We start from the raw sequence: 25128 nt of genomic DNA on the forward strand, positions 1-25128 counted from the left end.
TTCAGAGTTATAATTGTCTAGCAAGAGACTTGCTCAGGTAATGTAAGTTGGAACCGAAATAATTACATATTGTTAAGAACCATCTTCACTATTTAATTCACTTTATATTTATTTTGTAGAGTATCAAAAGTTTCGTGGCACAACTACAGTATGGTTACTCACATAAGTTTCACTGCAACAATTCCAGAAGCAGTTATGCGATGAAAAGTTTTGATCTTTAAAATTCATTTAGAGTGAATCGGAAGAGCTGTGCGAGTTATTAGATTGCTAAAATAGCTATTCTTCATTAGTCTCAAAGTTGAGTTGAAATCGTTTCAAACTCTTGCACTAAAGAGCCCAAGAATGTGGATTCACTTTAACTGGGAAATAATGCTACTTTCTCGTAACGGCTGATTATATTTTACAAGAAAATATCGTAAGCTACTTTTACTATTTTAAATATACAATAGTCATGAGCCAATATTGCTTATTTAATGGATGATACTTCGTGGTATTATTCAAGACATGAAATGTTTATCCAAATTTTGATAAACATAATAAACGTAAATGTAGGATTTTAATATATTGACTTCAGAAAAAGCGTAGAGTACATTAATGTTATTTTATAAACCAAGGAATATTTAAATATGTTTCTTTTGAAATAAAGCACACGAGTTCTTTTGTTCTTTTGTTATTGAGGTTGTTTTTGTTTTTTTTTTGTTTTTCGAGGACTTCCCAGTGACACCGAAAGTACGTGAACATTTTCAACCAACCGTAGGTATTCAAATGCTAAAATAATATGGTATTGGTATGGTTCGCTCTTTTAAGGCGGCTAGTTAGCACGCCACGCACAATGTTTAGTGACATTTCATTCGTCTTTCTTTTCTGAGTTCAAAAATCCTCCGAGATCGACATTGCCTTAAAAAAAGTAGCTGTTGAGTACTGGAGTCGATCTAATCAAAATTTGAAACGTTATTATGTTACCCACTGCCCACTTGACGGTTGAACGACGCGTTTTAATTGCTTAAACAATATAGTATTCTTTTAAATCGGAAGCAGCTGCATTTGAAGTGTTTATCGGAGGATTCTCAGCTGTGAATAATGTTTATATGAAGTAAGTTAACCTATATGCTTAATGTCGTGTCACGATTGATCAGATATAGCATTCGTCTTGTGTTTTGATTAGAGTATAAAACAACAATGATTCCTTCAATGAGAGTTATTTAAAGTTCATCTGATGCTTTCTGATGCTTTTTGCATGTACAGGCTTGATGCTTTGTTTATCTCCTGCCCAAATATAGATTAAATGACTAGTCAAACGGAAAAGATAATACATATTAATAACCTTCTTTTATACCTCCAACCTCTCTTATATTTTATACATCTCTTTTCCTTTTTATCTTTCATTCTATTATTTTAGAAACCTTATAAATGAAAATGTATCTTATAAGCAATAAAAATTAAACAATGAAGAGATGCAGATAAACGGTTATGCGATCAGCTAATTTCTTTGATCTCTTTTATGAAAAGAAATCTGAAGAGATATCAGAGAATCGCTGGAAAAGTATATCTAGTTTTAATTTCAATAGCACATGATGGATGGTGTGTGTTTTTCGTTTATTATTTGTCTGTTCACGTATACCACTTAGCTCGTGTCAGGATTGTGTTCTTATCAGATATATGCTTTTTTGCAGCTACCGCCACTGGTTGTACAATGTGCAATATTACTCTTCAGGATTTGGATGTTACACACAACTTTGACCAGAGATAGCTGTCAAATGATCCCTTTTGATTGACACACACCCGAGAGTGATATTTCTAAAGTCGGCTGACCAAGTTCTTTCACAGGAAATTTGGTGAACGAAAACTATGTGGAAGTATGAGAAACTTCCATTTAGTTTCCGTTTATCAATCATTAATCATTAATATACTAGACACTAAAGCAGAGAAAACTTACCCAAAGTGTTGTACGTTATGATTGAACTCGAAACCATACCAGTGTAAAGCGAATTTCTTAACTACACATCCAATTCTAATTTTTAACTCTTCATGCTGAAGCGCTACCCTGAAGGAATTTTTGTCAATTACATCGGAATCAACAGAATTTCAATCGGGTACTTGCTTTATTAATTGTACACGTCAAACCACTAAATCACTGGATATTAAGGAAAAGGAATGCAAGATAAACACCAATTTTATATATTTATAATCAAGGCTACAAGTACTAGCGTTGCTAGAAATAAATGTCGAAAAATACTCATATAAGCCACAATATCACTGTAAATTCAACAAGTAGACGGACATCGAGTATTTTTCGACTCTTATTTCTAGCAACGCTGGTATTTCTACTCTTGATTATAAATTTATAAATTTTACTTTTTGGTTTTTATGCTTGCTAGCCACTTATATTATTATTATTTATTAATAATAATATATTTATTTACGTGTAATTATATACTTCTATCGTTTGAATTTCACGCTAGTCTTTCAACGATTTTAACAAGCATGACGAAGCGGGTATTAGTTTAACTCCAGGAGGTGAGACCCATTGGTGAGAATTAAGAGTAATAATCTCAGACTTTAAAATCACGGGATATGGTTATGTCTGCTATTCATTTGCGTCATTCCCCCGCAATAGTAGGTTGGCTTTTACTCGCTCCTCGATTTTCGTCAACTTGTTAAATTTACAGTGATATTGTGGCTTATTTGAGTATTTTTCGACTTTTATTTCAAGATATGCTGGTAATTGTACCTTTGATTATAAATTTGTAAATTTATCTTATTGGTTTTTATGCTTGCTAGCCACTTTTATTATTATTATTTATTAATAATATGTTTATTTGTGTGTGTATATATATATATATATATATATATATATATATATATATATATATATATATATATATATATCACATTTAGTGACAAGTCTCCTTTATGGTTGACACATTGCAAACTGCTCTTTTACTCCTTTACTTGTTTCAGTCATTTGACTGTGGCCATGCTGGAGCACCTGCTTATATTAATCACACACACACACACACACACACACACACATATATATATATATATATATATATATATATATATATATATATATATATATATATATATATATATGTAAACGTTTACAGTCTGTTGTGTCGCTAAATTTTTACTGAGAACATATTTTTTTCGTGGTTAGATGATTCGGCATCTATTTCTAGCATATAGGAGTCCACTTTTGCTGGTCATTCCTCTTATTTTTGTATGTAATATAATTTTAATCTTCGGATTTTTTTAATATGCTAGACCACTGGTTTTAATTGATTAATATCAATTTCTACCCTTATTAATAAATTATATATATATATATATATATATATATATATATATATACATACACACACACGTACATACACACACACACACACACAGATATATATATAGATATTTCCATACATACATATATCATTCAACTAGGATAGTGGTTGAATATATCAAGACCACAATTTCATCAATTGCAACAGCTTCCAAACTTCACCACTAATTCAGTTCTCAACTAAATTGCAAATTGTTTACAGTTTTAAAGAGGACACCTCCTCAGCTACCCTTTGGCATAAATAGTTTGAGATTTGGATTAGTAGAAAAAAGTTACATCAAAATATCTGCGACCTCAAGGGGGGAAGTAAGGCACCTGTTCACCTTCAATTAACATAAACTTTTAAATTTTTACTTCAAATAAAGAATAAGAAACATTTTACTTAAAATATTGCAGCTAAAATTAAAATATTATATACATTATTTACATTATTTACATTCGACGGATATTTGTCCTCATCTTGTTTGTTTTTAACACAACGTTTCGGCTAATATATCCTCCAGCCTTCTTCAAGGGTCTTGGGGAAATTTCGAACCTGGGTTCTCGTTCCTAAGATATTTTTCGATGTTGTTGTTGTTATTATTATTATTATTGTTATTATTATTATTATTGTTCAGTAGTTTTATTTTTATAACGTGCTTTCACTTCACTACCGAGCGCAGCTCTGTGCGCCTTGGGTATGTGCTGTGGTTTGCTGTGGTGCTCTTATGGTTACTGTATTGAAAGTGTTTTGCGTAGGATGTGTGCAGTGCCCAGTAGTGCAATTTTCTGTATGCTATATATATTTGTAAGTCCTGGTGTTTTTGTTATGTATTTGTCTGAATATTTTTTTATTATACCTAAGGCACCTACTATAATAGGAATTTGATTCTGTTTTTAGATTCCACATTCGAGTTACCTCAATTTCCAGGTCTTTGTATTTTGAAAGTTTCTCCATTTCTTTTAGAGAGACGTTGTCATCTGCTGGTATTGATACATCAATTAGAAAGCATTTTTTTTCTTCATGATCTTTGACAACTATATCTGGACTATTGGCCTTAATTTCACTATCTGTGTGTATTGGCATATCCCAGAGTATGGTTGCTTTCTCGTTTTCTGTGACCTTTTCTGGCGTGTGTTTATACCATCTTTTTTCTGTTGTTATTCCATAGTGTTGGCATAGCTTCCAGTTCTGTCGTGTCTGTGAATATATTCCTTCTTAGCCAGGACTGGGCAGCCAGAGATAATATGATTTATTGTTTCTTGTCCATCTCCACAAATTCGGCAGTTACTTGTTGTTTCTTTTGATTATATGTTTTTGGTAATTTTTGGTGGGGAGGCTTTGGTCTTGTACAGCAATTAAAAATCCTTCAGTCTCTGCTTTGAGTCCTGAGCTTCTCAACCATTGCTGGGATTTTTCTCTGTCTATTTCTTTTGCATTTAGTTTAGCCCAGTATTTACCATGTAGGGGCTTTTCTTGCCATCGTTTTATCATGGTCCGTTGCTGTTCTAGTTTAGTTTGGATTTCATTGTTTTATAGCTTTTGTTGTTTCTTCTTCTTCTTCTTCTTCTTCTTCTTCTTCTTCTTCTTCTTCTTCTTCGTATTTGTTAGGTAGATTGATTTCTTGCTTGTATTTGTCAGCTTCCTTAAATACTGAAAACAGTTTTTTTGTTTTGCTCGTGTTTTGTGGCTATTTGTATTAGTTTTCCTTGCTTCTGGAGTAGGTATTTTTGCAGTCCTATGGTGGTTATTTTATAATAGTTTTCCAGCTGTATAAGACCCCTGCCACCTTCTGTGCGTTGTATATATAGCCTTTCTATGTCAGATTTTGGGTGGTGCATCCTATATCCTGTCATTATTTTTCTTGTTTTTCTGTCTATTTTAGATAGTTCATTTAGTGTCCAGTTGAGGATGTTGTAGCTGTAGCTTATAACTGGGACAGCTAAAGTGTTGATACCCATTATCTTGTTTATCATTGAGCTCTGTTTTTAGTATTGATCTAACTCGTCTATAGTACTCTTTCTTTATTTTTTCTTTCATTTGTGTATGTTGTATCCTATCTAGTTCATTGATTCCTAAATATTTATATGGTTGGCTTTCGACTAGTTCTCTTATTTCATTGGCTTTATCTAGTGTTATATTGCTACTTTTAACTAATTTTCCTCTTTTCAGGGTTGCTTTGGCACATTTTTCTAATCCGAATTTCATATCTATTTCCTTGGTAAAGCCGTGTACTGTCTGTAGTAGTGTTTATTATTATTATTATTATTATTATTATTATTATTATTATTATTATTATTATTATTATTATTATTATTATTATTATTATTGTTGTTGTTGTTGTTATTTGTTCAATGACAACAATAATAATATCGAAAAATACCTTAGGAACGAGAACCCAGGTTCGAAATTTCCCCCCAAACACCTGAAGAAGGCTGGAGGGTATATCAGCCGAAACGTTGTGTTAATAACAGACAAGATGAAGAAAAATATCCACCGAATGTAAATAATGTACATAATTCCTCATCTCTTAAATATAGAACTGTATTTTATTATAGTTTACAAATTACACTATACTTATTTAAGTAGAATTTGGCTAATTTACTACCTTAAATACAGAAAAAAGTGACTAATTAGACAAACTTACAAATTAGTAGAACAGTTTTGTACAATAAATTTAAAAGATGTGAACTGTAAAGAGTGATAAATTAGAAGTGGTATTCTTTGCTGCAATATTTTAAGTAAAAAGTTTCTTATTCTTTACTTTACTTGAAGTAATAGTTTGTCCTATACTTTTACAGGTGTAATAACTTGTCCTGTATTTTTCTAGGTTTATAATCTTAAGAATATTACTTTTCATGCTCGCATTTTTCCATGTAATATATCCTCTCCTAACCAACTACCTGACGGGGATGGGCATCGAAACTCTTCCTCAAACTACCTACAGTTCTGACCTTTCTCCCTGTGACTTTTGGTTGTTTTCCAAGTTGAAGGAGAACATCAGGAGAAGTCGTTCTGAATACACTGAGAAAATGAAGGAGGGGTCTCCAGTTCTTGTAGTGACGATGGTGGAGGATATCGACTCGTTACTTGTTTTTTTCTAAAATGCGCCATAAATGTTCAATAATATTGAAATCTGGGGATTGCCGTGGCCAGATAAGATGTTCAACTTCACTAGAATGTTCCTCGTGCCATTCAGTAATAATTTTAGCTGTGTGAATTGGTGCATTATCATCCTGAAAAATTGCGTTTCCCTCTAGGAACAGTTCCGCAAACATAGGATGAATTTGATCAGACAAAATGTTTAAATAGTCTTGACTATTAATTCTGCCATGAACGGAGACCATTGGGCCGGCGGATTTCCAAGATATAGCTCCTCAGATCATCACGGATCCTCCTCCGTGTTTAACAGTTGGAAGAAGGCAGTCTGGGTCAAATGCTTCTTTTGGCTGTCTCCACACATATACTCAACCGGTGGTCGGAAATAAGGTAAAGGATGACTTGTCCGAGAAAATAACATTCTTCCACTGCTCTAGGGACTGATTCTGTAAGTTTTTACACCACTCTAAACGCTTTGCAGCGTTTGTTTTTGAAAGTAGTGATTTTCTGATTGCAACTCTCCCGTGAAATCCGGCTTTGTGCAACTCTCGGTGAACAGTTTTTGTGGAAATTGTGTTTTCGATGTGATCATTAAGCTCTGCGGTAATTTTGGGCGCTGTACTTTTGTGATCGTTTCTAACAATTCACGTAAGTGTCCGACTCTCCCTATCTGAAAGTTTTGGTTTTCTTCCGGAGTTTTGTTTCGACGAGGAGGTTTTTTCGTTCTTTCTCAGAGGCTGTCATTACTTTCGAGACAGTACTTCTTGATACACCAAGCATTTCGGCTGTTTTCGTTATTATGCGTAAATATTTGCATTGAGAACGAAGAAGTGATGCACAAAAATTTTGATAAAGTAGACATTTTCTGGTTTATTTTACAAAGTGTGGAACATACAAATTACCACTGAAAGACGAGAGAAGGAAAGCACCTTGGCCTGTTGAAACAGTAACCCAATTTCCCTCGTACTACGCCTCACTAACTATTTTAATATATATATATATATATATATATATATATGTATATATATATATATATATATATATATATATATATATATATATATATATATATATATACATGCATACGTGCATACATATATCTATATATCTGCATAATATATATATATGTATGTATGTATGTATGTATGTATGTATGTATGTATGTATGTATGTTTGTACGTGAATAGGAGACGCAATGGTTATGGCTGAAATGGCTCTTTTCAATAGTATGCATAATCAGGGATGACTTATCGTTGAACAACAGCGGCAAACGAAGTTTCCAATAAAATATTTTAGTCAATGCCTGTAGGGTTTTACTGGAGATATTAACCTTTTAGTCAGACGAGAAAGTACAGTCCCCCAGTCTTAAGCAAGTAGAAGAAAGAGAGATAGTAAGCTTCAGATGAGTGGCCTAGCCTGAAGGCTTACACCAGATTGACCTCTACTTAAGTCACTCGTGGGCTAAGCGATTGTGTATCAGATAGTCAAGAGATGGAAGAAATACCGCGAGACACTTAGCCACGTTATATCCGTTTGCCCAGTCTCATCCACCCCTACCCCCAAAATACAGCCATAAACATAAGAGTAGCAGCTTACATACACTGGAAGTTCGACAGAAATGAAATTGTAGAGTCATACATAAGTCTCCGAGAATGGCAAAGCAACTTACATGTTGATATGCCAATACATACAGATCAAAGCGATCAAGGATACTGTTGTTAAGGACCATCAGGAAAAGAGATGCTTCCTAATCGACATATCAGGTCCATCAGATGATAATGTATTTCTAAATGAGATGGAGAAGTCCTCTTAATATAAGAGATGGAAATAACCTGAGCGTAGGTTCTGAAAACAGACGCAGTCCCTATAGTTATAGGTACTTTGGGAATGATTTTTTAAAAAAGCATGCAGACAAATACATAACCAAAATCCAAGGGCTAACACATAGTCATAAACACAAATAGTCATAAACACCACATATATATTGTATGGAGTGTATCAATTCAGTAACAATAGCAAAATACTGCGGAAGATACAATGAGCGACAGTCGGTAGCGCAATGAAAGCACACAATAGAAAAAAATAATAAATTGGAAGAGGAGGAGGGAAGAAGAAGAAGAAGAAGAAGAGGAGGAAGATGAGGAAGAAGAAGAAGCGGAGGAGGAGGAGGAGGAGGAGGAGGAGGGGGAGGAGGAGGGGAGGAGGAGGGGGGAGGAGGGGGAGGAGGAGGGGGAGGAGGAGGAGGAGGAGGAGGAGGAGGAGGAGGAGGAACTGCAGCAGCAGCAGGATGAGGTGGAGAAGGATAATGATAAATCCAATTACATTATACAAACAAAATTATTAAAATATGAAGAAAATGATGTTATTAGGATCCCAGTATGTAAAACTGACACATCACATATTATGCATTATATTGATTTTTACACTCACAACACATTGCTGAAATAACATTTAACATGCGTAAATGAGACCAGCATGTTTTGTTTATACATTAAAAGTTTATATCGGTTATAAAAGATGGAAATGAACTTTTAAATATAAACAAAACACAATGAAATAAACGAATTTGAAAACAAATCAACTATGTCCAAGGTTAAACTAATCAGCAACAAAAACGCTATCGGCCGGGCCATTATGTTTGACGAATTTCATAGCGTGAGTTCATTGAAATCACGACACGAAAACAATAATAAAGGTGTTTTCTCAAAAGGCCACCTTTGTTATTATGTTCGTGTCAAAACAAAAGGGTTCGTCTCTTAAATGTTAGCAACCAAAATAAAAAAAAATAAAGCAATATTTTGAAGGAACGCTGGACCAAAGAACGCAATTTTCAAGCATTGCATTTATATATCTAAAAAGTATTAAGAAATTCTGTATTTAAAACACAATATCTGAAGTACACGACTATTGTAAAATGTTTGAATTATTGAAAAAAAAAAAAAAAAGAAACAAAGTAATGGAAAATAACACGGCAGTTGATCTTGCGAATGTATGAAGATTTATATTAAATAATAAGACCCCCAAATTTAAAATGAGAATGTATACTGAAAATAGGAAGATTGCATACTGAAAATAACCGATTGCAAAAGAAAAAATAACCTATCACAGAATGAAAGCATCACGAGTATACATAAAATACATTAACATTAAAACCTCTGTAAAATTATTGCAGAACCCACCATAACCAGGAGTAAAGAGAACATTATAATAAATCAAAGACAGACACAAAGAAAAAGAATGCAAATAAAAAGAAATGTGATGAAGAAAGCAGAATTCGTTTTAGAAATACTCAAACAAATTATACGACCACAACGAATGTTCACTCCAAAAACTATATCTATCAAACAGAAAAAGGAAAGCGCACATAACTGCAGCGCAATGTGAGTTAATATTAAAGAGAGCCTAACAGAAATAATGATAATGATGATGATAATAATAATAATAATAATAATCCTTTCTGATAAAGGCACAAGCCTTGAAATTTGGGCGAGGCGGGTAGTCCATTACATTGGCCCCGAAACGATGTAAGGCGAAATCGGAATTGAACTCAGTACGTGAAAACGGACGAAATGCCGCTAAGCATTTTGCCCGGCGTGCTAACAATTCTGCCAACTCACCGCTGAATAATAATAATAATAATAATAATAATAATAATAATAATAATAATAATAATAATAATACCAAAGAAATAGATACGAAATTTGGATTAGAATAATGTTCCAAAGCAACCCTGAAAAGGGGAAAACTAGTTAAGAGTAGCAACATCACACTAGATAATGCCAATGAAATAAGAGAATTAGACCAAAGCCAGACATACAAATATTTAGGAATCAATGAATTAGATAGGATACAAAACACGCAAATGAAAGAGAAAATAGAGAAAGAATACTATAGACAAGTTAGATCAATACTGAAAACAGAGCTCAATGCTAAAAACAAGATAATAGGTATTAACACTTTAGCCGTCCCAGTTATAAGTTACAGCTACAATATCCTTAACTGGACACTAAATGAACTAACGAAAATAGGCAGGAAAACAAGAAAAATAGTGACAGGATCTAGGATGCACCACCCAAAATCTGACATAGAAATGCTATATATATACAACGTACAGAAGGTGGTAGAGGTCTAATACAGCTGGAAAACTATTGTAAAATAACCACCATAGGACTGCAAAAATACCTACTCCAGAAGCAAGGAAAACTAATACAAATAGCCACAAAACACGAGCAAAACAAAAAACTGTTTTCATTATTTAAGGAAGATGACAAATACAAACAAGAAATCATACTACCTAACAAATATGAAGAAGAAGAAGAAACAACAAAAGCTATAAAACTAATGAAATCCAAACTAAAACTAGAACAGTAACGGACCATGATGAAACAATGGCAAGAAAAGCCTCTTCATGGCAAATACTGGGATAAACTAAATGCAAAAGAAATAGACAGAGAAAAATCCCAGCAATGGTTGAGAAGCTCAGGACTCAAAGCAGAGACTGAAGGATTTTTAATTGCTGCACAAGACCAAAGCCTCTCCACCAGAAATTGCCAAAAACATATAATGAAAAGAAATATAACAAGTAACTGCAGAATATGTGGCGATGGATAAGAAACAATAAATCATATTATCTCTGGCTGTCCAGTCCTGGCTAAGAAGGAATATATTCACAGACACGAAAGAGCTGGGACCTACATACACTGAAAGCTATACCAACACTATGGAATAACAACAGAAAAAGGTGGTATAGGCACACACCAGAAAAGGTCACAGAAACCGAGAAAGCAACCATACTCTGGGATATGCCAATACACACAGATAGTGAAATTAAGGCCAATAGACCAGATATAGTTGTCAAAGATCATGAAGAAAAAAAATGCTTTCTAATTGATGTATCAATACCAGCAGATGACAACGTTTCTCTAAAAGAAATGGAAAAACTTTCAAAATACAAAGACCTGGAAATAGAGATAACTCGAATGTGGAATCTAAAAACAGAAACAATTCCTATCATAGTAGGCGCCTTAGGTATGATAAAAAAAATATTCAGACAATACATAACAAAAACACCAGGACTTACAAATATATACAACATAAAGAAAGTTGCACTACTGAGCACTGCACACATCCTTCGCAAAACGCTTTCAATACAGTAACCATAAGAGCACCACAGCAAACCACAGCACATACCCAAGGCGCACAGAGCTGCGCTCGGTAGTGAAGTGAAAGCACGCTATAAAAATAAAACTACTGAACAACATCAACAACAACAACAACAACAACAATAATAATAATAATAATAATAATAATAATAATAATAATAATAATAATAATAATCCTGTCTACTATAGGCACAAGGCCTGAATTTTTTTTTTTGTGGGAGGAACTAGTTGATTACATCGACTCCAGTGTTTCAATTGTACTTAATGTATCGAATCCGAAAGGCTGAAGGGCAAAGTCGACGTCGGGGAATTTGAACTCAGAACGTGAAGGCGGACGAAATAATGATGATGATAATAATAATAATGATAATAATAATAATAATAATAATAATAATAATAATAATAATAATAATAATAATAATAATAATAAAAAAATGCCTTCTAATTGATGTTTCAATACCAGCAGATGACAACGTTTCTCTAAAAGAAATGGAAAAACTTTCAAAATACAAAGACCTGGAAATAGAGATAACTCGAATGTGGAATCTAAAAACAGAAACAATTCCTATCATAGTAGGTGCCTTAGGTATAATTAAAAAAATATTCAGACAAATACATAACAAAAACACCAGGACTTACAAATATATATAACATACAGAAAATTGCACTACTGGGTACTGCACACATTCTACGCAAAACACTTTCAATACAGTAAACATAAGAGCACCACAGCAAACCACAGCACATACCCAAGGCGCACAGAGCTGCGCTCGGTAGTGAAGTGAAAGCACGTTATAAAAATAAAACTACTGAATAATAATAATAATAATAATAACAGCACCAACAAAAACAACAGAAAGGAATGTAATAAAAATCGATCAACATTGATCTGGCTAACTCACATATGAACAAGTAGCTACCATTTAAGAATAAACAAATGCAATAGGGGCCGCTTGGAAAATTTTCTGTTTACGGCAACAAACTCCATGAATATCGACAAAGTAAATGAGCAAAAGCAATAGTTGTGTCGAAGGACATCGAATTTTTTCACACTATTTCGTGCGTGTGCGCGCGCACGTGTGTTTCTTTTTCTCTTTCTGTACCAAATACCTTCTTTCCTATTTCTCTTAGTAAGGAGAGAACGCTTTTTTCTTCAATTCTGTGCAATATTTTCTTCAACTTTTGTTTGACAGTTTTGATTCTAGTAAAAATAACTTTAAAAAAGAAACAAAAATACGGAGGATCTCTCTTTACTTAGTGGAATGGAAAAGAGGGTATTCAGCATAAACAATGCTAAATAACTAGAAAACAATAAATATAATGTATGTGTGGATAGGTACATAGGGTATATGAACAGACAACCACATAGGCAAATAGAGACTGAAACACATGACCACATATACACACACATTTATCCACACATATGATGTGCACCCATACATGCAAACATGGTGCATAGCAGCAAAGCACACACACACTCTCAGACATGCACACACAAGGAGACAGAGGTACATAATACATATACACACACGCACACACATACCTAAAAAACACACATACATACACACACAAATGCAGAATACATACATAAATACATGCAAGAACACACATGCATATATACATACACACATACATACATATATACATATGCACACACAGACATACATACACACACATGCACACATACATGCATACATACATACACATACACTGAGACACACGCATGCGCAAAAAGAAAAAAGAAAAGCAAAAAAAGAACGCAACGTGAATAACGGACAGAGTCAAGACTATTGAAAAGGTTGCAAGACGCAACGAAAATTTTAGGAAAATAAAAATAATAAGTGGAAATTTTAACGGTGGGTGTGTTAAATTTTAAGGCACGAAAAGATGACTCTCCCCAGATACAACAGAATAAATATAATATTAATAAAAAGCGATGACATTCTGGAATCAAAGAAGGCTTAAGAATCATTTATCACGCTCACTATGAGTGATAAGACGAGAGAGAGAGAGAGAGAGAGAGAGAGAGAGAAACAAAATAGAGGGGTATTGTAATCTAATGCCAAAATATTCTACAGTGATTTTCACAAAGAAAGCTCATACAGTTCTCTCTCCACAATATCCAGCAGACACACACTATACATTTATCTGCCAATAAAAATATCACACCTCACAGGACACATACCATACACAATCAACATATAGTAATAGAGCACAATCCCTTTCAATTAATATAATCAGACCACTGATACAACCACTGCCTACTAACATAACACAACACACGATCATACATAATCCATTTTTGTAACATTAAAGCACATAAAGTAGCTCACGCGACACATTCGAAACTCAAACATTATCCAAGAAAACAACGGAACTCACACTGTACATAACCCTACACAACAAACAACCGTAACACCACAAAAGCAATAATAAATCAACCAAATCCCGATAACTAAGCAAAACTACCGAAGCATTCAAACACATTTCTGCAACCAACAAGGACAATGCAGCACAATATCTCAGAAATATCCGGTGGGGGTGGGGTTGAAAAGTTTCTGGCTTTAAGGGTATCGCGAAAGGCCTGACTAGTGGTTCAAACTTCCGAGTTCTTTCACAGGACTCAGAATAACTGATGGACCGCTGCAATAAGTGTGTGAATCTGAGAGAGGAATACGTTGAATAAAATCATACTTAACGGACCCTCCTCTATTTTCTTTTACCCAAAGCCAGGAACTTTTCAGTATCCCCTCGTAGTTTCACGTAGCAGTGTGGTGGAAACTAGCAAGAAATTATTGGCAACGTGCTAGTAGTAGCTTCCAATGATATCAGGAGTTTTCACTGATGTAAGAGTCTGAATGAACGTAGGCCAGATTCAAAGCTCCAGAAAGACTTCAACAATAATAATAGCGAAATCATTTATCATCTTGAAACGGGGTAAATATATTCAAAGCATCTACTTACGAAGTGAAGAGGAAACTTTCTGTTATATGGACTGTTGGATTTGTTATTCGTCTGACGTTCCGTGTGTCATGTGGTTCGTCTGAGTTCATTGTTTCATTGTTGTTGTCTTGTGGGACTGTCGTAGTAAAATGTCATTGAGATATATATGGCGGACATGACTTTTGTTTATTCATAACGAACATTGGGTGAGTGCGTTCTTTGTATGTAATTGAATAATAAATGTAATAATTAAATTGTACAACTCGTTGTGTTATCTCTACGAGTCATCCGAGGGAAACATAACAGAGTTTATTGGCGTCGCCGGTAGGATACATACTTACTTTACCGTAAAATTATTCATCGTAATAACAATGGCTGAAAAACAGACAGTAGAACTTATTAAATTGTTTAGGGAACAAATGGACAAGCAAATGCAACAACATCAGAGAGATATGGACTCTCTGTTAAAACTGTTTGGTGCTCAACAAGTTGAAGGCGATTCTAGTGGCTATTTTTCAGCTGCTTCAACAACAGTGTCGATTCCACCATTTGCAGCATTTGATTCTACGACAGAACTATGGCCTGATTACTGGTCAAGATTCCGTACGTTTGTGGCTGCTAATGCTGTACCTGAAAAACGCATGGCACAAGTGTTCCTGACCAATCAGACTGCTACTGTTTACAAACAACTTGCTAATCTGGCTACCCAACAAAATCCGCCTAAAGATATCAACAACTTGATAATGGACGAAATCGTTGACTTCATGAAGGAACAGTTCGACCCAAAACTTTTCATTGTGAGAGAGCGTTTCAAGTTTTGGAGTGATATGCAGCGGAAGCCAGGCGAAACTCTCTAGGAGCTGGCAGCACGTATACGCCAGGATGCAGCTACCTGTGATTTTCCAGCGATCACCAACCCACAGGATGAAGCTCTGAGACAGAGATTCATATGTTCGGTTAACAATGAAGCGGTTCTGAAGGCGCTTTTTAAGATAAAAGACTCAGAACTAGATTTTGCCCGTGCTGTCCAGGTTGCCATTGAGACTGAAGACGCAGCAAAGGTTGCAAAAGAAACTGTATACGGTTCCAAAACCAAGCAGGTGTACAAGGTCCAGCAGAACAGGAATAAGAGTCCTCAAAAGAAACATCAGCAGTCTTATTCCACAAACCAGGAGAAATGCTACCGATGTGGAAAGGCCCACAAAGCAACAGACTGTCCTTTCAGGGAAACCAAATGTCATTTTTGTGACAAAAAGGGTCATTTGCAAGTGGTGTGTAGGAAAAAACATCAGCAACGCAATGGCCATTCACAAACTCCCGTGAAAAGAATCACAAAAGCTGAGCTAGTCAAGGCGATCCTAGGTGAAGTTTCCCGAGACACTCACAGTTTAATTGTGCCAGTAACAATCCAGAACAGACTGTTCACAATGGAATTGGACACTGCTACTACAGGCAATTTTGTTTCCTTGTCAGTCTGGAAACAACTTGGAAGACCAAAGCTGCAAGATGTCAAGCATCGCTATGAATCTGCCAGCAAGCACAACCTGCCTGTTCTAGGAACTTTCATGGGCCAAACCAAGGATCCAACAACTGGTAAGCAGGATCTTATACCTTACATAGTCACCAAGATCTCTGATCTTAATTTGCTGGGTCGGAATGCTATCCAGACTCTGGGAATTTCCGTAGACACTGCTCTAGGTTTGAAAAGCATAGACAGCCAAGCTAAGAGGGAAGGTGCAGAAGGGATATACCCAAAGACCTCAACTGAGCCCTATGCTTCCCTGCAGCAAGATTGTCACAACATGTGTGATGAATTTCCAGATCTTTTCAAGCAAGAATTGGGATGTCTCAAGAACTTTGAACTGGAAGTGAAGTTCAAATCGGACGCAACACCAGTCTTTCACAAGGCACGTCCGGTCCCATTTGCTCTTCGTGATGACCTGGCCAAAGGTTACGAAGAAGGCATCGCCAAGGGAATCTGGAAGCCAGTCCAGTTCAACGAATACGGAACGCCAGTGGTACCGATTCGTAAAGCACACACTTCAAGCAACCTGAAGCCCAAACTACGGATTTGTGGTGACTACTCTGTGGGAATTAATGACCAACTTGCTGATCACCGTCATCCAATGCCACTCCCTGCTGAACTGATGCAGAAACTCGGAGGTGGATTCAGATATACAAAGATAGACCTTGCTGATGCCTATAATCAGATCAGGCTGGCTCCAGAAAGTCAACGCAGACTCGCACTCAGCACTCACCGTGGAGTACTCCTGCAACAACGACTCCCTTTCGGAATCAAGTCAGCACCTGGTTACTTTCAGGAGATCATGGAAAACCTGACCCATGATCTACCTGGAGTGGCCGTCTTCCAGGATGACATGCTCGTCAGTGGGAAAGATGCAAACAGTCACTTAAACAACCTAAAGTGTCTGCTCACGCGTCTAAGCGACAATGGACTCAGATGTCGCCGTGAAAAGTGCCAGTTTGCACTACCCAGTGTAGAATACCTTGGACACATTTTGTCGACTGAAGGGATCACGAAGGGATCCAAGGTCGAAGCAGTCTTAAAGATGCCATCTCCAACGAACGAATCAAGCTTGAAATCTTTCCTAGGTTCAGTTCAGTTTTATGGAAAGTTTATCCCAAACCTAGCCAGTATAGCAGAGCCACTCTATTGCCTTACAAAAAAGTCAACTATTTGGAAGTGGGGAGATGAGGAACAGTCAGCTTTTGATCACTTGAAAAATGTACTTTCATCGAGTCAAGTTCTGATACACTTCGATCCAAACAAAACTTTGGGACTGGCTTGTGACGCATCAAACGTTGGTATTGGAGCAGTCCTGTTTCACCGCTATCCTGATGGAAGCGAGCGCCCAATAGCCAATATGTCCAAGACTCTTACTTCTGCACAGCGTAACTACAGTCAAATTCAAAAGGAAGCCCTAGCTATCATATTTGGCTTGCAGAAGTTTTACCAATATTTGTACGGTCGTAAATTCATACTCGTGACTGACCACAAGCCACTGACATCACTATTCAGTTCGAGGAAAGGGACGCCACTTCTCGCTGCTAACAGACTAGCACGATGGGCCCTGTGGCTGAACCAGTTTGACTACACCATTGAATATCGGAAATCAGCAGATCATGGCAATGCTGATGCCCTCAGTCGCTTGCCATTCGGTGATGACAACGACTTTGACAGAAAGGAAAATGGTGAAGACATAGACATGGTGTGTGCCATCAAAGCTCTTAGTATTCAAGTCCAACCTGTGGATGCTAATCTCCTCCGTCAAGAGTCAGGGAAAGATCCAGTGATATCTACAGTGATGCGATACGTCCGTGAAGGCTGGCCACCAAAGAACATGGAAATCAATGACGAAGTCAACAAGTTCTGGAAGTTATCAAACTCACTTAGTATCTGCCATGGATGCCTTATACATGGATCTAGAGTTGTGATTCCACATAGCTTGCAGCCAAAGATCCTCAATCTTCTGCATCTAGGACACTTTGGCATGGAACGCATGAAACAGCTAGCAAGAACTGCTGTATATTGGCCTGGTATCGATGCTGCTATAGAGATAGCCAGTCGACGATGTGATTCATGTAACGAACATCAAAGGCAGCCATCTAAGCCTCCAGTTCACCCATGGATGTTACCAGAAAAGCCGTGGAGCCGCTTACATCTGGACCATGCAATAAATTTTATGGGTAGAGATTGGCTGGTGATCACAGATGCTTATTCCAAGTACCCATGCATTCATCCTACTTCCTCCACGTCCTCCAAAGCCACTTTGAATCTGCTTGAGGAAGACTTTGCGCACTTCGGATTTCCTCACACACTGGTCACTGATAATGCACCAACTTTTACGTCTGAGGAGTTCCAGAGCTGGTGCAAAGAACGCGGGATCACACACCTGACAGGGGCACCTTACCACCCAGCTACCAACGGAGCAAACCTTCAAACAAGCTCTGAAGAAGTCTTCTCTTCCGCCGACACGAGCACTTCAAGAATTCTTGATGCAGTACCGGAGAACACCAACATCCTGTGGATTCTCTCCAAGTGAACTTTTGAATAACCGGCAGATACGAACAAGGATTGATTCTCTGCTGCCATCGCCAACACACATTGTTCAAGGCAAACAGTCTAAGGAAGCACATAAGTCTCAGGTGACTCCAAGCTCGGCTGATGTCGCTAAAGTTACCAGGCAGTACAAGGCCGGAGATCCTGTGTATGCACTATACTATGGACCTCGCCGAGACAAAGATCCCCGATGGGTACCAGCAATCATTAAGAAGTCATTGGGTACTCGCTGCTTTAACGTGAAGGTCATACCTCATGACCCGATGTGGAGACGACACTGGGAACAGCTGCGACCGCGGTACACAACTGAGGAAGACAATGAACCTGGTGATGCAGAAAACACTGTATTTGAATTTGCAACAGATCACCCGATGGAGATCTCGGAAACTGTGCCACTAACACAAAGACAAACCAGACCCAAGACCATGTTACCCGTTCCAGAGTATGGACCAGACAACCCAAGACGGTCCAAGAGAACCCGTAAAACCCAAGAGAGACTTTGCTGTTGATACTTCTTGTGTAGCATCAATTTCAGTGGGGAGGTGTTATATGGACTGTTAGATACGTAATTCGTCTGACGTTCCGTGTGTCATGTGGTTCGTCTGAGTTCATTGTTTCATTGTTGTTGTCTTGTGGGACTGTCGTAGTAAAATGTCATTGAGATATATATGGCGGACATGACTTTTGTTTATTCACAACGAACATTGGGTGAGTGCGTTCTTTGTATGTAATTGAATAATAAATGTAATAATTAAATTGTACAACTCGTTGTGTTATCTCTACGAGTCATCCGAGGGAAACATAACGCTTTCAGTATAAATTGAAATGAAAATAGTTACCCCGAATAATGCTATATCAATAAGAATCATTTTCAAAAACGCTGCTTGTCGCCTCCATATTGCATATAAATACACCTAGTGCTTCAGAGAGAAAATTGTAATCTCACAATATATGTAGGGGTAGCTCTTTAATCCTTTTCCTGTCTAAAAAAGTTTCATAAGTTTTACCTAAACGCCCATGCTTGTTTTAAGACTTTTAATTTAACCTTTGTTTTATATAAAGTAATATAAAGCTTTACTTTCATTAATCCCAAGTTACACCGGCGGTTGAAAAGATTAGGAACGTGTTCCATATTACGCATGGACGCCAAGGAAACATGTCCAAGGTATCAGATGTGATACTTAGGACAGGTAAAGGGGTAAAGATTTTCAGTGTCTCTTCATAACTAAAGATAATAGTTATGGCGTTAATTTTATTGTTAATTTAATTCCGTACTGTTTATTTATCCTACACTCGCTCAATTTGATCATCATGTCTGCTATTGAGAAACATACTCAAGAATAAAATGTATTAAACCTGTCTAAATATAAATATCGTATCAGCAAATATTACGGTAATGCGACCGCCTAAATCCTCAGAATCGAAGAATAATTATGAAAACTATCCAGCAATGACTCTTAACTCAACGGAACCACGTAATGAGGCAGAATCTCACCAGGTGTATCTTTGCTAAAGTAATAGCTATATGAAGAAATGAGTTATCTAGAAACAGAAAATAGCCGAATACTAAGTGGCCATTAAAGCTTTGTTTCACGCCAAGCTGAACCATTCCAGAAGTTATGAAACTTTTTAGGAGAGGCAGTTACAATTGACCAGGAATTGTAATTTTAGTATATCATTACTATACATCTAATAAGCTGACCCGCAAAGATTTTATTCGAGATTGAAGGAGACGGCTGTAAAAGCAGCTGGAACACATTCTACTAAACACCGCTTACAACAACTGACAGGTTTGCAGTATGCAGTCGGAAAGTGGAGACTAATTGGAAGTTCGTTATGCAATAAAGTTCTGTATTAATCTGGGCAAAAGTGCTATAGAAAATTATGAAATGCCCGAGACTGCTTATGGATTAACTTGTATGAGCCGAGCATGTTTTTCGCTTCACAAGAAGTTCAAAGGCGGTAGAACGGATGTGAGAGATGATGAGCGGTGTGGGAGAGATCGAAATGTCAGGACATTAGAGCTGGTTGAAAAGATTCGCATACAGTTTGGAGTTGATGTGGCAACTGTTCACAGAATTATTCAGGAAGATCTGAACAAAAGCAAAATTTGTGCAAACTTTTTTCCCAGGGTTCTCAGTGACGAACAAAAGGAAGGAGGCGTTGGTGGCAGCAGGGAGATGGTTGGGCTCATTACCTCCAAACCAAGAGCACATGAGTCTCTGATGACCTGTGACGAAAGCTGGATCTATTGTTATGATCCGGACAAGAGACAGAGTACCCTGATTCATCCAGAGCTAAGAAGGCCAAGCAAAGCAAGTTTACCTGGGAGTTCGTCATTATCTCCCTTTTCGATAGCAAGTTCATCACTTAATCCACTGGATCCTCTCTGGTTTGACGGTGGTCAACAAACAATACTCTGTAGAGGTTTGGGAGCAGTTCAGAAAGAGATTTCACCACAAAAGGCCAGGGAACCTGCACCAGAACAATGCACTAGTCCACAGTTCTATCCTGGTAAACGACTACTTGACAGAGATGGGCATCAAAACTGTTCCAAACCCTCCCTACAGGTCAAACCTTGCTTCCTTTAACTTTTGGTTACTCTGAAAGTTGAAGGTGAACCTCAGGGGCAATCGTTTCGAAGACATTAAGAAAATGGAGCCTGTGGCAAAGGTGCTGGACGCCTTCATTTTGGAGGAATTCCATTAGATCTTAATGAAGTTGGCTACAACATGCACATTAAACTCAAAGGAACTTACATTGAAGGAGATTAGTTTTGTACTTCTTTAGAATTCATAAACGGCATTCCTGAAAAAAAGTATCAGCAATTTTGGAATGAAACCTCGACATATAGAATTAATGTATAAAATTAGAGTAAAAAAATTATCCTAAGATTCGCTCAAAAATGATGTGTTAAATTTTCAAACCTCCAAGAAAACATTTTAAAAACAAACGGTTGGAAAACAAACGGTTAGGAAAACATTAACAAAGGGAATTTTGAGGCACAACGGTATAACCAATGCTAGAAGACAAAATAAATAAAAAATATGGAGAAGTAGAGGACAAACTATAAAGGCAACACGCTAGATGAAATAACTGTAACAAGAAACATAAATTCAAACTTAATACTTTCAAATAATTCTTCTTGCTGTAGGCACAAGGCCTGAAATTTTGTGGAAGGCGATAAGTCGATTGCAGCGACACAGTTGATCAATTGTTACTTATTTTATCGACACCGAAAAGATGAAAGGCAAAGTCGATCACGGTGTAATATCAGCTCAGAACGTAAAGACCACCGAAAGCGACTATGCATTTTGACTGGCATGCTAACGATTACTCCAGCTCGCCGCCTTTACTATTATTACTATCAACTAATAATCGTAATAATTCATTAACCTCTCCACAAAAGTTTATGAATTGAGTGAAACGAGAAATATGACAGACAAAATAAAATTAGAATTTAGAGAAATCAGTTTTATTCAAATTGGAAACAGACAAAAATTAGGAAAATATCTGGCTATATAAAAAACTGTAAACTTTTTATATAGTAAATATATAAATTAACGAGCTCTAGAAATGATTCCAAAGCAAATAAATGGAGTGAATGTAATAGCCTTAAATCAAATATTCTTTTCTGCTCGAGGCAAAAAGAGCCCGAAATTTTTAGGGAGGGAGCCAGTCGATTAGATCGACCCCAGTACGCAACTGGTACTTAATTTATCGACTCCGAAAGGATGAAAGACGAAGTCGACCGCGGCGGAATTTGAACTCAGAACGTAAAAACACGAAATATCGCTAAGCATTTCACCAGGCGTGCTAACGCTTATGCCAGCTTCCTTAAATCTAGCATTACACACTTAAATGTATTTTTCAGCCAGAGCAACAGGTGTCACAAGTCAAAGGAAAGTCTGATGGAACCTCTTTATAAATAAATTTCAAAAGCAATCAAAGGCAAGACGAAAAACAGGAACACAAAAACAAGAAAATTTATATAGAAACCTGAAAATTCAAGTCAATAAGGATCTTAACCCCATAAAAGAAATGTTAATTTAACAGGTGCAAACTAAAGCGGAGACAACACACGGATTTGTAAAACGATTCCAAATATAATAGAAGTAAACAAGAATACGAAATCACCTTAAGTAGGTAAAAGGTCCGACTTTGGGTAAAATATACACGTGACTTGCACAAAACATGACGAAACGCTTTAATTATAAAATAAGTCAAAATGTGAAATGATGTGAAGAGGCTGCTGGTCAATTAGATCGACCCCCAGTCCTCAACTGGGATTTATTTCATCCACCCCAAAAGGATGAGAGACAAAGTCGACCTCGGTAGCAGTTGAATTCAGGGCGTAAACGGACAAAATGTTGCTAAGTATTTTGTCCGGCGTGCTAACAATTCTGCCACTTAATGGTCTCCCTCCTATTCTTCCTCCCTCTCCTTCTCCTCCACCTACTACTACTACTACTACTACTAATAATAATAATAATAATAATAATAATAACAATAATAATAATAATAATAATAATAATAATAATAAATGCCCGGATGCAGTACCAGGCAGTCGCTCTCATGGCTTCTGATCTTAATTGATTGGAAGTGTTATCATGTACGTTGTTTTGTCTTGGTATAAAAGATGAGCTACAGCATATATTCTGCTTAATACCAAAGATTTGCTTGTCAGTTGTTTGACCTTAACCAGTTGAGCATGGCCCTTGGTGGCTGACGATATGTGCATCTCTGATCATGAGCAGAAGTAGTGAGGGAGCATCATAGCCATGTGTTGTGAGGAATTCTTTGGGGTTTGAATAATCTACCTTTGGAAACATGGGCGTTTTCCTCAACATCCTTAAACAAACCTTATTCAGGGACCTTTTGAGCGGGATGGGCTACTCGACCTGAAGAAAATTCTAACTGAGACCCACCTGCAAGGTCATACGCTTTTTATCTTGATATGAGATCACCATGTCGCGCACATATGGTTGTAATGCATGTGCCTGGTGTACCCTTATCAGACGGGTAGTCATGGTGGGTATAATGGGCTTAGTATATTTTACCCCAGTGTCACTTTGATGGCATGCACTGCTCTCTCACTCAATAATAATAATAACAATTGGTATTGCATCAAATGTTGAGCGATTGCTTGGAAAAAGTATGGCGAATTGGAGGACGGACCTGACAGCATACGGAACAAGCTTAGGGACAGTAGAAATTAGGAGAGGCATTTTCCAAGGGGACTGCCTGTCCCCACTGATCTTTGTACTATGCTTGATGCCACTAACACTGATTCTGAGGAAAGCAAAAGCTGGGTATGTATTCAAAAGCCGACAACAAAAAGTCAACCATTTGTTAGTCATGGATGACCTCAAACTTTATGGTAAAGATGAAGCCCAAGTCAGTTCCCTCGTTGATTCAGTGTATACCTTCAGTGCTGATATCGGAATGGAGTTCGGACTGAGAAAGTGTGGTGTGTTAGTCTTGAAGAGAGGCAAAATTAAATGTAGGGATGGGCTAACGATACCGTCGGGGGAGGTTATGAAGCAGCTGGAAGAGATGGGCTATAAGTACTTGGGTATTTTAGAAATGGATAAATTGATGGAGAAAGAAATGACAGAAAAATTTAAGGTGGAGTACTTGCGCAGACTGAGACTGATCGTAATTGAATGAACGGAATAATATCAAAGTTATCAACACCTGGGCAGTTGCACTCCTTAGATATCGAGCAGAGGTAATCGCATGGACAGTAGACGAACTAAACAGCTTAGGCAGAAAGACAAGGAAGTTTCTAACTAGATATGGGTCAACCCACCCAAAAAGTAACACAGACAGACTGTATGTACCAAGAAAAAGAGGGGAAAGAGGACTTATTGGATGCGAACACAACATTAGAGCAGAAGAAAACAACATAGCATGGTATGTAAAAAATGCCACAGAACCGCTATTATAAGTAAGAAGGTCAGGCTCGTGTAGGATGAAAGACTGCAAAGATAAAGCACTGTACAAGCAATTGAAAACGAATGAAACTGAAAATAGGTGGGTAAAGAAAAGAATGTATGGTCAATTTCATAGGGTTGTTGAAGACAGACAGAGAAAAAAGATGGCTGTGGATGGCTAAAAGTGATTTAAAACCGGAAACGGAGGCTCTAATCTGTGCTGCCCAAGAGCAAACACTAAGAACAAACTAAATAAAATACAGAATAGACAACACATCAGGAAGTGATAAGTGCAGAATCTATTGAGAAAACGGTGGAATCATATGGCATATTACCAGCCAATGTACGCCACTAGCCCACAAGGAATATAAATCACACCACGACAATATAGCCAGGTTTATCCATTAGACACTTGCAAACAATTGGTACGACCACAAACCTGAAGGCATCGTCGAAAATGGAAATGCAAAGATCCTATGGGATTTTATGATTCACTGCGACCATGCGATAGAGAATAGGAAACCGGACATAGTCTTAATTGAGAAAGAAAACAAACTATGCTGGATCATAGATATAGCATACCCAGATGA

The 25128-nt window shown here is 37.0% G+C and overlaps 1 long non-coding RNA gene across 3 annotated transcripts in view; it reads left to right on the forward strand.

Moving 5' to 3' along the window:
* Window positions 1–2756, forward strand: part of LOC106873145 (uncharacterized) — a 27258-nt gene extending 24502 nt beyond the window's left edge. The window contains exons 2-4 of one of the 3 annotated variants that reach the window (XR_016242087.1): window positions 1–415; window positions 709–753; window positions 1674–2756. The exon at window positions 1–415 is cut by the window's left edge and continues 42 nt beyond it. This is a non-coding gene — a long non-coding RNA (uncharacterized LOC106873145). Of the gene's footprint in view, window positions 754–1673 lie in introns of all 3 variants that reach the window. The other 2 variants (XR_016242085.1, XR_016242086.1) reach the window with 2 other exon arrangements.
* Window positions 2757–25128: the final 22372 nt, after the last annotated feature.

The sequence above is a fragment of the Octopus bimaculoides genome, chromosome 1 (assembly GCF_046866305.1).
Source record: "Octopus bimaculoides isolate indiv1 chromosome 1, ASM4686630v1, whole genome shotgun sequence".
NCBI lineage: Eukaryota > Metazoa > Mollusca > Cephalopoda > Octopoda > Octopodidae > Octopus > Octopus bimaculoides.